We start from the raw sequence: 14,392 nt of genomic DNA, 5'->3' as shown, positions 1-14,392 counted from the left end.
TGAAATCCCACTGGTGTGGATAACAAATAATGGTCAGTACTGAGCAGACACCACATTTTAACTCCAAATACAGACACAGACAGGGAAAATTAGAATACACAGATGAAAGATGAAATGAAAGTCATTTACTTTTCTGTCTGTTTTCCCAAATGATCTTTTAGAAATATCAATAGATATTCAAAATGCTGTATTCATACACGTACTCATTCCATTGAGAGACAGATGCTATCAAAACTTCAGTCCACTTGAGATTCTTTTACATTTAAGTGTCCGTTTGAGAAGACACCTGCATTGGCATTATGCATCCACAAATACACACTTCAAGAAATAGCAACTTAAAGGAAGATGTGGAGCTAGACACTGAAAAGGAGTAAGACCTACGTGAAAACAAACACTCTCTTAACAGGACGTACTGGAGGCTTCAGTAGCCGTCCAGCCACAATCACCCCCCAGGGAAGCAGCCCTTAGGAAATAGGAAGCTATTTCCTTGGGCAGATCTGCTGCAAAACATCTCTGTAAGGTTTAAAAAGCAAAGATGTCACTTTGGAGACCAAGGGTCGTAGCCTTTGTCTCCGTATGTGGGGCATGCTATCAGGAGACAGTCCCTGGGGAAGGACACCACTCAGTAACACAGAGGGTCAATGATCAAGAAGACCCTCCGTGAGATCGCTGCCACGTGGCTGCAGCAGCGGGCTCTGCCGAGGGCTGACGCTGAGGATGGCGCAGGGCTGGGCAGACCTTTGTTCTGCTGTACATCACGATGAGACAACAACTAAACACAAGGATTTCCTGTACAGTAGTCGCACTATTACCAAATTGTCAGCTTTGTCCAATTCATAAATTCAAAGACTCCAGTCCCTGAAAGCTTAGTACAAAATAAAATGAGAGAGTGCCCAGAAATAGAAAAAAAACCATACCTCTATACTCGAGGATACGCTGAGTTTTTCAGCACATTTTTTTATGCAGCTTTTTTGGGTAAAATTAGGTGCTTCGGCTGATAATTGGGTCGGCTTATACTCAAGTGTATACGGTATATAAGGATTTAATATTTGACCAAAGTTTATTTCAAATTAGTACAAAAAAGGCTTTGCTCAATGAATCGTGTTGTGAGTGCTGCTTAGTCACCACACATGGCGATGACATGTATCTTGTCATGTAAAATGACGGTTTGAATCTTCACTGTTTTCGCTCAGGAAGCATGAAGACTTGGTGCTCTGTTAGGGAAAGCTCATGAAGGTGGCTCCAGATCTTCAGGGCGTCCAAGGCTGTTGGTGCTCATTGCTCTTCTAGCCCTGCAATTTCCATTAGCAGACTAATGGGCTTAGATTGAAGAATATACTAAGCTCATTAACATCAGCTGGCAACAATGGCAGGACCCATGTTGTCAATACTCTTGCATCAAAAAGATCTGGAAAAGTTTGGCTTCCTCATGCCCTCCTTCCTCCATACCTTCTTCCGTACCCTGAGTCACGCTGCTTCCACCCCATGAACCCTTCCTCCCATGGCGACAAGTCTCTGTCCTTTCTTCGTCTTCTGCCTCCTCCTCAGACACCATATCTGACTCAGTCTGCATTCGTTTGAAGCGCTATTTCCATGTTGTTTTCTTTCTCTCCTTGACAGTTCCTCTTTACCCGCTCTGGATCTCACTCACTCTCCATCCTGCCAACAGAAAGTAAGCACTGTGGCTTTTTTCTTGGGCTTGCTCTTCGTTTCCTAGGCAGTCCTATCCACTCACACAGCTTCATTTATTGCTCACACACAGATGGCTCCCAAATTTAAATTTATTGGCCCCAAAATGGTCTTCTCAACTTCAGTGTGGCCTTTTCAGGTTCCTGACACATTTTTGCACCTGGACATCCTGCTGGCACCTCAGAATCAGTTATCATCACCAGAAACTGCTTGCTCCTCTCGCATCATTATTTCTGTTCATTGAAACCTCATTGCTGGACATCATCCTGAGCCCAACCTGGGTCCAACTATCACCTCCAGATATCGCATGTTTTTATTTTCTGAATACCCATTGAATCTGCCCCTACCTTTCCAGTCCTTCTGTGACCATCCTTGTTCAGTTTCTACCTCTACCATCACAGTAATCTTTTAATTCATGTTTATATCTTTAGACTTCTTCCTGCCCCATTCTATCCTCTCCACTGATGCTATGAAAATCTCCCAAAGAGCATGCTCCTAAAGATCAAGGAACACCCCCTACTCCAAAGTCCCCCATGACTCATCATTGCCTCCTGAATGAATTTAAATTCTTCAGCCTGAATATCAGATACATTACTTTCCGATTCTCTATATTTTTTGAAGTTCACCTCTTGTTGTTGTAGAACAAAACTAGACCATCCACTGTTTCTGGAAGCCAGCCTATGCTTTTTAAATGATGGTTCTTGGTGATATTTTTTGTATTGCTTGGTTGTTTGTTGTGTTGTTGTTTCTTTTATGGTTATGCAAATCTCCCTTAACTTTCTACATGCATCCCATACATCTATCTGTCAAAAGCTAAAAAGCTTATAAAATAATCCTTACTATATTTTTCATCCAGAATAATAGCATCATTGGTTAGCTGAGTATTTTTTAAATCCATTCAACAATACTTATTGAATACTTGCTCTTTGAGAGTCAATTTGCCTGATGGACATTGTGTTTAATATCTGGCCAGCATCTATCATCTCAGTTAATGAATCCACCATATCTCAGATATCTGACATAGAAATCTGAGCATTATGTTTGATCTCTCTCTGTTTTACCCATCACATCTCATTGACTATCAAGGCCAACCATTTTGACTTTCTAATTATCTGTGAAGTCTTTTCCTCCCCTTTGTCCAAGTGCCTTTGCCTTCATACAAACTATCATTAGCTCACATTCATGTCAGGAACCTTTACTCTTCTTGCCTTCAGGTCCCATTCTCTGCAGACTTTGCTTCACATTGCCATCAGAGCTATCTTTCTGAATGAACTTGGATGTGACTCTCAACTTAAAACAAAACCCTCAGTATAACAGTAATGCTACCTTTATTAATATGATGTTATTTAACGTTTTCATTTCTAAGATGAGAGTCATGAGCAATGATTCGATAGTGTATCAAAGTCACCACTGGTGTGTTGACAACATACAGGCGTGCAAATCCCAGTCTGGACAGACTACACTCAAAAGGCCCAGTGTCAAATTTGCATATACCTCTATTTGAAAGCTTGAATTTGAGTGTACAAATGAATCTTAAGCTCAATTTATGGTTAAGACCACTGATTAATAATGAAATCTAAACTCTCTAACAGGGTAGACATTGTTGCCTTCATATATCGTTTTACTAACATCATCTCCTACTGTTCTCTTCCATGTTTCATCTAGACAAAATTTCCCCCAATTTACAAAGTTTCTTTAAAAAAACAACCACAACACCTGTGCCTAGAATGCTTTCTTGTTAAATTATGTAAGTTCTTATTTGCCCACCAAAGGCATGTCACATGTCACCTCTTCTACAGACCTTAGGGCATCTCTACAGCTCCCTTCTCACATCCCTCTCCAGTCACAGCAGGCAGTGTTATTCACACTCGCTCGCTGGATCCTGCTTATCATAAAGAATATAGCTGATTCTGTTGTTAGTTGATTACATTTTGTCTGCTGTATTAGGCTATGCATTCCTTGATATTTTTCTTTAATACCAAATACAATGCAATTCAATGGCCATTCTGAATCGATGATCCAAGGAACTGTCCTGGATCGTATCAGATTTCCCAAAGGAAAATATAGAAATTGTTTCAGACTGACAGTCACGAATGAATCGGTGGATCTATTCTTCCTCTCAGCCAAAGATTGACGCTTGTGTGTGCATTGCTACTATGGGACAACGATGTTTAGTTGTTTGGGGTTTTAGTTATACTGATGTTAAGCCCCTTCTATCTTATAAACTACTTACAGGGAAAGTCTATATTACACTTGTTTGCAGCCCCTAGTTAGCATAATAAAGTAGCATAAAAGGGATATTTTGTACAATATTCTTAATTGGATAAAAGTATACAAGATTTTCCATCCAAAACCTGGGAAAGGTTTAAGGAATGAGAACAGAATGACATAGTAAGCAGAAACCTATTGGGAAAATCCAGTTCACCAAACCAGAGTTGCGTCCCTTATGCAGCATGACTGTGAGGGATTGAGGGATAAAGAGCTTGCGGATGCTCTGAGATGAGTTTCTGCTCCTGGGTAGAAGGCATACTGCTGGGAGAGCAAGCAGGAAGAAATGCATTCTTTAAATCCCTGGTTTCCAACCACTTATCTGAAAATTAGGAAAAACAATAGCAAAAGATATATATAATACAAAGAAAAATTAATTGAAATGTATCTGCAACTACCTTCATAATAAAATGTACTTTCATTACATGAAAGGTAGAAACATTCTTCTTCTTTTTAATTAAATACTTTTATTGGGGACTCTTAAATGTCTTATCACAATCCATACATTCATCCATTGTGTCAAGCACATTTGCACATATGCTATCATCACTGTTTTCAAAGCATTCTCTTCCCACTTGAGCCTCTAATATCAGCTCCTCATTTCTTCCCCCTCCCTCCCTCTCCCACCTGCCCTCCCTCATGAAACCTTGGTAAGTTATAGATCATTATTTTCATATCTTACATCATCTGCCATCGCCCCTCACCCAGTTTTCCGTTGTTCATCCCCTTGGTAGGGGGTTCTAGGTTAATCCTTGTGATTGATTCCCCCTTTCTCCTCCCACGGTCTCCTAATCCTCCTGGTATCTCTACTCTCATTGTGACCCTGAGGGGTCTGTCTTTCCTGGATTCCCTGTGTTGCAGATTCTTATCTGTAGCAGCATGCATGCTCTGGTCTAATCCAATTTGTAACGTAGAATTAAACTCATGATAGTGGGGTGAAGAAAACACCAAAGGACTAGAGGAAAGTTGTGTGTTTCATGGTACTATACTGCGACCTGACTGGCTTATTTCTTTCCTGTGACCCCTCTGTGAGGGGATGTCCAATTGTCTATAGATGGGCATGGGTCTCCACTCCACGCCCACCTCTCATTCAAATTGAGCATAATTTTTTTATGGGTTTTAGAAGCCTGATGCATGATCCCATCAGCACCTCATGATCACACAGGCTGGTGTGCTTCTTCCATATGGGCCTTGTGGCTTCTCAGCTAGATGGCAGCTTGTTTATCTTCATGCCATTAAGACCCCAGATGCTATGTCTTTTGATAGCCAGGCATCCTCAACTGTCTTCACCCCCATTTTGCACCCATTTTGTCTTCAGTGATCATGTCAGGAAGGTGAGCATCACAGAATGTTGGATTATTAGAACAAAGTGTTCTTGTGTTGAGGGAGTGCTTGAGCAGAGGCCCAATGTCCATCTGCAACCTTGATTCTTACAGAAAGATATGAGTACATAGTTCTATTCCCCTTGTTATATAGAAATATAGTTACATCTGTACATGCCTGCATTTAGACCTCTAGAAATGTCCATTGACTCCTGGTTCTTTCCTCTCTTTCCTTTTACTTGGTAGAAACATTCTTGCTGACTGTGAACTCAGGAACATGTGTAGTGCTATCTAACTACAGATATATTTTTATTATTATGTTTCTTAAAATTTTCATTACTTTTGAATGATGGATTGTTACAAGATTTGTAAGAGCCCCCAATAAAATGTTTAATTATTTTTTTAGTCACTCTCAAGTTCTAGGCTGATCAAGAGAAAACAGACATACAGCTTTAGAAATTATACTAGTGGAAGCAATTCCAATTTATAGTGACTCTGTGTGTGTTGGTAGAATTGTCCTCCATAAGGTGTTAGCAAATTTGGGGGAAGTGGATTGTTAGGTCCATATAATAAAGTACCTCAGGGTGGACTGAAACTTTTATCTTTTCCATGATTAGCAGCTAAGCACATTAACTGTTTGCAATAACAGGGAATCCTTCAAAGATAATATTGTTTCAGGGTGTAATTGGGGCAAATCGGACTCATATTGGCTTACCTACAACAGAACGTTGTTGTACATCATTGTATGACTCTAGGCCATCCTTGCAATGCTTTTAGAAAATAGAGGCTATTCCTTAAAAAAAAAAGTAGTCTGTGCTTTAAATCTTCAAATATAACTTCACTTGTGGAATTAGCTTAAATGAATATCTCCTTTTTAATTTGGCTAAATTTCCCACTTTTATGAAATTAATATAAAATCAAGCTCACTGCAAAATGACTTAAATATTCATTTATAATCTACAAATTGTAATTAGAATGAAAAACTAATGTATATGTATATACATAGAAACATTTACATATATATACCTTTATTAATTTCTCAATTCATTGCCACTGAATTAATTCCAACTCATGAGAACCCAATGTGTTAAAGATTAGAACTGCTCCATAGAGTTTTCCTGACTGTACTCTTTACAAAGAAGTCCTGATGACGCAATGATTAAGCATCCATCTGATAACCAAAGACCAATAACTCAACCCAGCAGACCTGGAGAACTTCTTCCATACAGATTACAGCCTAGGAAACATGATGGGTAATTCTTGTCTGTCAGATAGGGGCTCTATGACTAGGAATCAACTTGATGGCATACCATAATAACGACAGCCATCTATCTTTACAGATCTTTCTCTCATGGTGCTACTGAGTAAATTTGAACCTCCAGCCTTCTGGTTATTAGTTGATTACAAAAAACTAACATAGAATCTAGTCAATAAAATAAGAAAAGAAAGAGTCTCCCAGGAACCAGGAGACAGTACTTGATTTAGTCCTCATTCCCTTGAAAGCAGATTATATGCTAATTCTTTATTGGGAAGTATAGTCCCAGAGAATCAAGAGTAAGGGATAAAAGTAAGGGTATGTTGCAAACAGACACCACTTGATATCAAATGTAAGTGGTTGCTGATCTCATAGTAACATCTTTAAAAGGCTTATGTCTCAAGACAAAATCTTTCACCAAAGGAAGGAAAAATAATTTATTCACAAGCTCTTGTCCTCAAGTGGCCAAAGGTTCACTTCTGGGGTCTTAACCCCTTTAGCAGTTACACACACAGGTGGCTGTGCCTTAGCAACACCAGGGAAGTGTCCGTGTGGGAGGCAAGAATTGTGTAGCTGTGTAGCATTGGTCTGAGGGGAGGCACTGTTGGGTTGTGTCCATTCCAAATTACTAACATACTTGGTAGCTACACATTAAGTTATTGGCAGCTGAAATGGTCCAAGAGAATAAGAGTTCTACAGACAGGTGAGTCTGATAGGACCTTTGGGGCACATAAAAGGTGACTGAGAGGAATTAAAAGTTTATCGGAATACAAAGGGTAGACTGACTCATGGTGGTTGTTTGTCATCAAGCAGTTCTGACTCATCGTGACTGTAGGGCAGAATGGAATGGAAGGGTTCCTTCCACAAGGTTTCCTCGGCTGTGACCTGCACGGGAGCAGATCGCCCGTCTTTCTTCACTGGGAATTTGTGTGCGTTTGAGCACTTAATGTTATCGCATCACCAGGGTTCCTGCTGTGCCTCAGTAAATTGGGTTGTGGACATCCTGGAAAATATGATAAAACCAAAGCTTATTAAAGAAGAGAGAAGAAAGCCAAACACAATATATGCTATCACTCACTGCCCACCCCAAAGCAAATGGACTACAGCATTTACTGCCACTGGGTGCCTTCTTGATGCATAGAGACCCTATAGGAGCGAGTAGAACTGCCTTCATGGGTTCTGAAACTACACCTCTTTACAGAAGTAGAAAGCCTTGTTTCCCCCTCATGATTTACATAGCTTTAATTACTGGAAAGGTGGGGGGCAGGAGGAGGACAAAAACAAAAAGCTACTAATCTCTCAGGACCGAGACATTTTCATTGAATTACATTGTGATGAAAATAACCTTTTATTTGGAGCATGTTGGTTTATGTCAACACTGGCTTTTACCACTGTACTAAAAAGACCTTGTGAGATTTGTTTTTATAGCACTTTTAAAACATAGAAGACAAGCCTCTTTAATGGAGGTCCCAGTGTGAGGCCACTAGGCCAGTATAATCCAAGCACATAAATTTCTCCAGGTCACAAATAAACCCAGAATTGAATGGTAACTACTCAAGAGAATGAAAACAGTGACTCCTATCTGGACACTATTCCTTAAAACATCATTTTTCTATCTTCTGTGCTGAATAGAAGGCAGCCCAGGCAAATACCTGGCATGTACCACTGCAGTTTCAGTCCTGTTGCTAGGCACTCTTGGGTCAGTTCCAGCTCATGAGGACTCTACACAGCAGAAGCAAACACTGCCTGGTCCTGTCCCATCCTCAAGATTGCTCGGATGTTGGACTCCTTTGGTACAGCCACTGTGTCAATCATCTTATTGAGGGTCTCGCTCTTTTTCCCTGCCCCTCCACTTCTCCGAACATGATGTCCTTCTCCAGGGACTGGAGATCCATCTTACTGGTCCATCTGACATACTTGGGTTCAGTTCCAAACCACTGCAATAGAGCAAGTATTACAATAAAATGGGTCACCTGTGTTTTGTTTTGTGTTTTGGTTCTCTAGTGCATATAAAAGTTAGGCTTACACTGTCCTCTAGTCTATTAGTGTAAACCTTTTATATGCATTGGGAAACTATAGTCTCTTAGGATTCCTCTTGGTACTGTTATGGAAGCATTGCACAGGTAACTGCTGCATCCGCAGACCAAACCCATCATTCTATCAAAACCTGGAGAGAGAGTTGAGGCCATCTGTCCCTGTAAAGATTTACTGCCTCAAAAACCCTGAGTCAGGATCTACTCAATGACAGGGGGTTGTCATCTACTAACTATGCAATAGCATTATGAAAAAGTTTGAAGTGAAAATGACCAAAATGGAACAGAGACATGCAGTGACCACATGCTATTGGGGGGAAAAATGGCATATCCATAGATTTGCTCAATGCAAGGTTCTACTAACCTTCAATTTGTAAAAAGAGATCTATATCTATCTCTCTATATATGTATATATATAAATGAAGCACAGTAAAGTGAGGTATGTTTCTATGAGATCAGATACTCTGCAGAGAGCCTCAAGTGCTTATTTTACACCCAGTACTTTGGGAACCACATGCTAATTCGCTATTATTATACTAGTTCATCGATTTGGCCTTTTCTGAACTTCTTTTCCATTTTATGAGTTTCTCAAGTCTGTAAGCCTCTCTTCATGAACATGCCAAGCCTTCTGAAGAAGCGTATTCCTCCACATCCCATCCCATCAGACTCATTTCTGCTGCCCTTCAGATCTCAGCTTCACCTTCACTTCCTCTAGAAGAGTTCTCTAGCCTTCATACGAGTTTAATTGACTCTGTAGGTGGCTCCCTGAACAACCTCTTTGCTGTCTTGTATGACATGGCTTATTTAATTATGTTTTCCTGCTGAAGTCTAAGTTCCCTGAAGGGAAGGGCAATGCTTGTCTTCTTCACCTTTATATCCCCAGTGCCTAGCCTAGTGTTACTGGTTAGTGCTCAATCAATATTCCTAGAATGAGTGAATAAAATCTTCATGAAAAATTCAGATCTGGAGAGGCTATCTACATTAATTGGAGGGAAAAATAGACTCAAGAAGTAAGGATGTTTGCCAGTGATTACACTGGAAGCTGTAAAGAGTCTTACAATGTTCTTCAGATTTGTTCATGTGGCAAAATAATCCTGCCAGGGAGTAGGCTAATTTGCCTGAGCCACATTTGCTTAAAGGTTGTTAAAGAGAAAACTGGCATGCAGTTGCAAAGGAAGTAAGAGCAATCTAGTGGCACCAAGATTCTGAGAAAAATCAAAGCTATCTCTGTGCTTAGTGGCTTGAATCTTTCAGCAGAAATTTGAATCCTCTAGAGAGGTATTGAATTAAATGTATTGTTTGGCAAAGACACCAATCCAGAATAGGATTAAGCAGTTATAAAAACACCAGATAGTCATGGACAGTTCTCTCCTTTTGACATTTCTCAAACGAGTGGTGTCCAGAGAGTAGACTGGATCTCAGCTGGACTATAGCCCTGGAGAGACTTAATTAGAAACAGTAGTCTGGATGTTGCCAGAGAGCTTTGCATTGTGATTTGAAATTTCTACATATTTTGCTGCAGATTTGAACTCGACTTCAGACTTCCTCAGCAAGAACTTTAAAGATATTTCCATTTCAAGTGTGGCCTGGCCATGGGCAACTGTGTTTCCTGTGGGAGAACATCTTGGCTTCTCTCTCCCACCTTATTTATGTGCATTGTACTGTTCATGGCACAAGGAAGAACTATAAAGATAAGATATTCGGGTTTGTTTTTTTTAAGCAGGAAATCTGTTGAGTAGATTGATGTTTTTCTAACAGCCAACAGACTGAGGATAAAAGTCTGACACCATCTTCCCACCAGTTTTCAATAATTCATGTCTATGACTTTCAGGGGACCACTGCAGATGTGCAGGGATGGAAATAAAATATCGCCTTCAAATATTCTCTCCGTCTGCTGTTACCTTTATTTCTCTTTTTCCAAAAATATATATTATTCTTAAATTAAGGTGACCTCATATTAAGTAGGAAATAATTTTAGCTTGATAATAACAACTATGGCATGATCAACTTTTGTTCGGGCTTCCTAATTGTCTCCAATTCTCTTATCAGCTATAAAGTAGGTCCTGTCACAAGGTGAAGGTGGCAATACTGGGATTAGAATGTGGTGTCTGACCCATTTCATTCTTATGCCTTTTGGGCCATCAAAGAGACACTCTCTTCCTGTATGTTAATTCCTACATTCCGAAAGTTGGCCTAACCTGGCCTTACAACAGCCAACTTGTAAAGATAGCCCTTAAACTCAAGCTTCTAGAGAGAAGGTAAATGACCATTTCAACGTAAAACCACACATTAAAGAAGCACAATTTTCCCCATAGTCTCTCCCATGCCAATTAACAACACCTTCCACTATCTCCATTTAACCTGTTAAAAAATCTTTGGACTCTTTCTTTTGGCCATGCCCCACATCAGGTCCTTCAAAGAGCTTCAAAGAGTTTGTGGGAAAGTGGTAATAAAAGATAATGGAATTGTACCATAAACTATTGAAACCCCCCTGATATCTTGACCCAATTACAAACTATATTAATATTTTCTCATTGTGTCTTACCACTTACACTGCCACCACCCTTGCCGTGCCCCATCATCTCGGCTCGAGTAATTGTTAAAATTGCAACAGTCCAGCCCCAGAGTCTTCCCAGCACCTGGAGTGAGCCTTTCTAAGTGTAATTCTGCTCACTTCATTCCTTTATCCCAGCTTCCACCTCTTCTGAAACAAAGTCAAAAATCTTTACAATGGCCTACAAAACCCTGCACAATGCACACACTGTCGAACCATCTCTGACCTTACCTTCTGCTTTTCTCTTCTCCTCCACCCCCGTCAACCACAAAGACCTCCTTGCTATTGTTAGACTCTCTCAGGGCCTTTGCACCCGCTCTTCCCACTGCCTGGAACTCTCTTCCCCAGATATCTTTATGGGTCACTTCCTCAGATCCTTCAAGTCTTCATTTTAATGTCACCTTCTTTTCCCAAACTCGATTCTATTTTGTAACTCTCCTTGGTAGTCTTTATCCTTTTCCACTGCTTTCTGTTTTTCCATCACATGTATGACCATGTGCCATCGTATGTAATTTGTTTGGTTACTCTGTGTAATGCCTGACTCTTCAAGGAGAATGCAACCTCGGAGACCCAGGGTTTGCACACTCTTGGTTGTGTAATGGTTAACTGCTAGAAGGTTGGCATTTGAACCTTCCATCTACTTGGTGGGTAAAAAGACCTGGTGATTTGCTATCAGAAGATTACAATCTAGGAAAGCCTACAGGGCCATTCTGCTTGGGAAGCAACAGCACACAGGAACAACGCTGATAACATGTCTTCTGTGCCCAGATAGTCCCTTGTTCGAAGCAAACCCTCTACCATCTACCATCTATAACATGGCCAAAATACACGAGAAGGCATCTCATCAACCTCACTTCTCAGAGGCATTCTGGATAAATGTCTTCCAAAACAACTTTGGAAGTACCTCCACTCAAACCTCTAGTGGTCCCTGGTGTACTCCATCCTCTTCAATGATACTATATTTCAAATGCAGCCAGGCTGCTGTGGTTTTTCTACATTTTTTTGTCTAGTTCTTTCATGCATATGAGGTAACTGAAATTACACTGGCTCAGCTCCGGAGCTTCTTAGCCCTCAAAGTGGCATTGTTGCTTTTGAACATATACAAGCACAGCACATGATTCAGATCACCTAAAATAAGAGCCGAAGCAGTCATGGGTTGTAAGTTTGACTGCTAACCACAGTGAGCAGTTCAGGCCCTTCATCTGTTCCTCTGGAGCAGGATGAGGCTGTCTACTCCTATAATGATTTACAGCCTTGGGAACCCCTGCAGAAGGTCACTATGAACCTAGGGTGGCCACCAGCAAAGAAATTAACTCTGTGAAAAATGTGCATGTGCTAAAAACTGTACAACCCGTAAAGTAAGAAGCATTTTCCTTTATCCAGTGTCGACACAGACAACCAATGGCAAAGCTCCACAGCTGTGGAGCTGATTCTTACTCATATTGGCCTGAGTGAACAGAGTAGAAGTGCCCCATAGAGTGTTAAAGACTTTAAATCTCTACAAAAAGCAGATGGCTTCATCTTGCTCTTGTGGTATCTAACCTGGGGGATTAGGACTGCTGGCCTTTTGGTTAGCACCTGATTGCTTTATCCACTGTACCACCAGGGATCCTTGTTACTTTAAGACTTCACTTGGACTTTTATTCTTGTCGCAGAGAGGTGTGTGTGTGTGTGTGTGCGTGTGTGTTAGAGAGGCAGACAGATACTCAAGATGCAGCACTTATCAGAAGCTAGTGAGATAATGTGCTGGTTATGTAGAGAGAGAGGTATGAGAGTAGAGAGACATAAAAACTTTGTGGTATGAGAGCCAAAGTAATATTAGCGTTGCCTTGGAAGCGCTAATAATCCATAAATATTGACACTAATGTCAACTCCAGAAGCTAAATTTCAGTAGCTACAGCTTTACTCCAGTAAGGCTGTCAAGGGGCTATAAAGATTAAATAAAAGGCTTGGTGTCTTGACTGGAAGGAATTGTAAAAATATGATTGCTATTAGTTCAGCTTCATTTACACTTTTAGCATTCCAGGGATCTTGAAAGAAGTTTGTGTAGAAAATGGAATTAAAACATAACGGAATTTCTCCATGAGCTTTTTGAAGCCCCCTCCTCTACTTCCAGGCACCTTCAAACGTGTGCTTTTATGCCAGAATATTTATTGCAAACACCAGTATGTTCTAACCGGGATTCTTTGGTTTTCATGTGTCATAGTGTATCATCTGTTATTAGAATTTAATTGCCTGCCTTTGAAGGAGGGGCTGGAGATTTGTCTTAAAGGACAATAATGATGCCTATCACATAAGTCTCAGGGAAGGAATTGTGATGAGTACCTGCTTCCTCTCCTGGCTATCCAGCTTGGTAACTAGGGGGTATTCTAAATGGTGGTTGCTTCAAATACAAGTCTGCAGTAGGAGTGTTGATGTTGCCGTTTGGAACAACAGCGCTATAAATGTGGTGTAGTTCATTAATTAATTACTCACTGCCATCGAGTTGATGCCGACTCATCGTGACCCCAGAGGACAAGATAGAACTTCCCTGTGAGTTTCCAAACTGTAACTCTTCTCAGGAGTATAAAACCACGTACATCTCCTGCGAGGCAGCGGATGGTTTCAACCTGCTAGCCTTCCAAATCACAGCCCAGCTCATAACCACTATGCCACCAGGGCCCTTCTAACCCTAGTCCTCCATTTTGTGATGTGATGTAAGCCCTAGGACGTAATCTGTGGCCACAGGTCCACGTTGGAGTGAGTTATGTGTTATGCTGATGAGGTGGAATTAATTAAGGTGGGATATATTTTGAATCCCCACTTTATGAGAGGGAGTGACTCGAGTCATCACGCATCATTGACTGGGGAGCATGGTCTCCATCAGACAGCAAGAACCACGCCTCCATCAAAGCCCAGAACATGAGCAAGACTGCCTCTTCCCAACAGAGTCTGCACTGAAGTCTAATGCTGAGTCACTGGTGACGGACACCAATCAGATGCCAGTTATCACCCAAAAGAGCCGCCTTGCCCAGGACTTGGGTAGCTATCCTGACAGCAGTCCGAGCTTGCTCTTCGGCCTGGCTGAGCAAGCAAGGCTTGTCTCCACTTTCATTTGTGTCATGTTTCTGTGCTAAGCAACTCTCTTTTTGTGTTCTGAATCCTGCATCTGGCTTGTCTCTGCTTGATCTCCAGTTCTTTCTTTTTTTTAATCATTTTATTGGGGGCTCGTATACCTCTTATCACATTCCATACAGATATCCATTGTGTCAAGCATATGTGTACATTTGTT

The 14,392-nt window shown here is 40.9% G+C and overlaps 1 protein-coding gene across 3 annotated transcripts in view; it reads left to right on the top strand.

Moving 5' to 3' along the window:
- Positions 1-14,392, top strand: part of RAB3C (RAB3C, member RAS oncogene family) — a 355,923-nt gene that overhangs the window by 190,509 nt on the left and 151,022 nt on the right. The gene's annotated exons all lie outside the window — the stretch shown is intronic.

This window comes from Echinops telfairi, unplaced genomic scaffold (genome assembly GCF_000313985.2).
Source record: "Echinops telfairi isolate 266 unplaced genomic scaffold, ASM31398v2 ScPeMD7_7469;HRSCAF=8507_1, whole genome shotgun sequence".
Lineage (NCBI taxonomy): Eukaryota > Metazoa > Chordata > Mammalia > Afrosoricida > Tenrecidae > Echinops > Echinops telfairi.
This window is presented reverse-complemented; position numbering and strand designations above follow the sequence as displayed.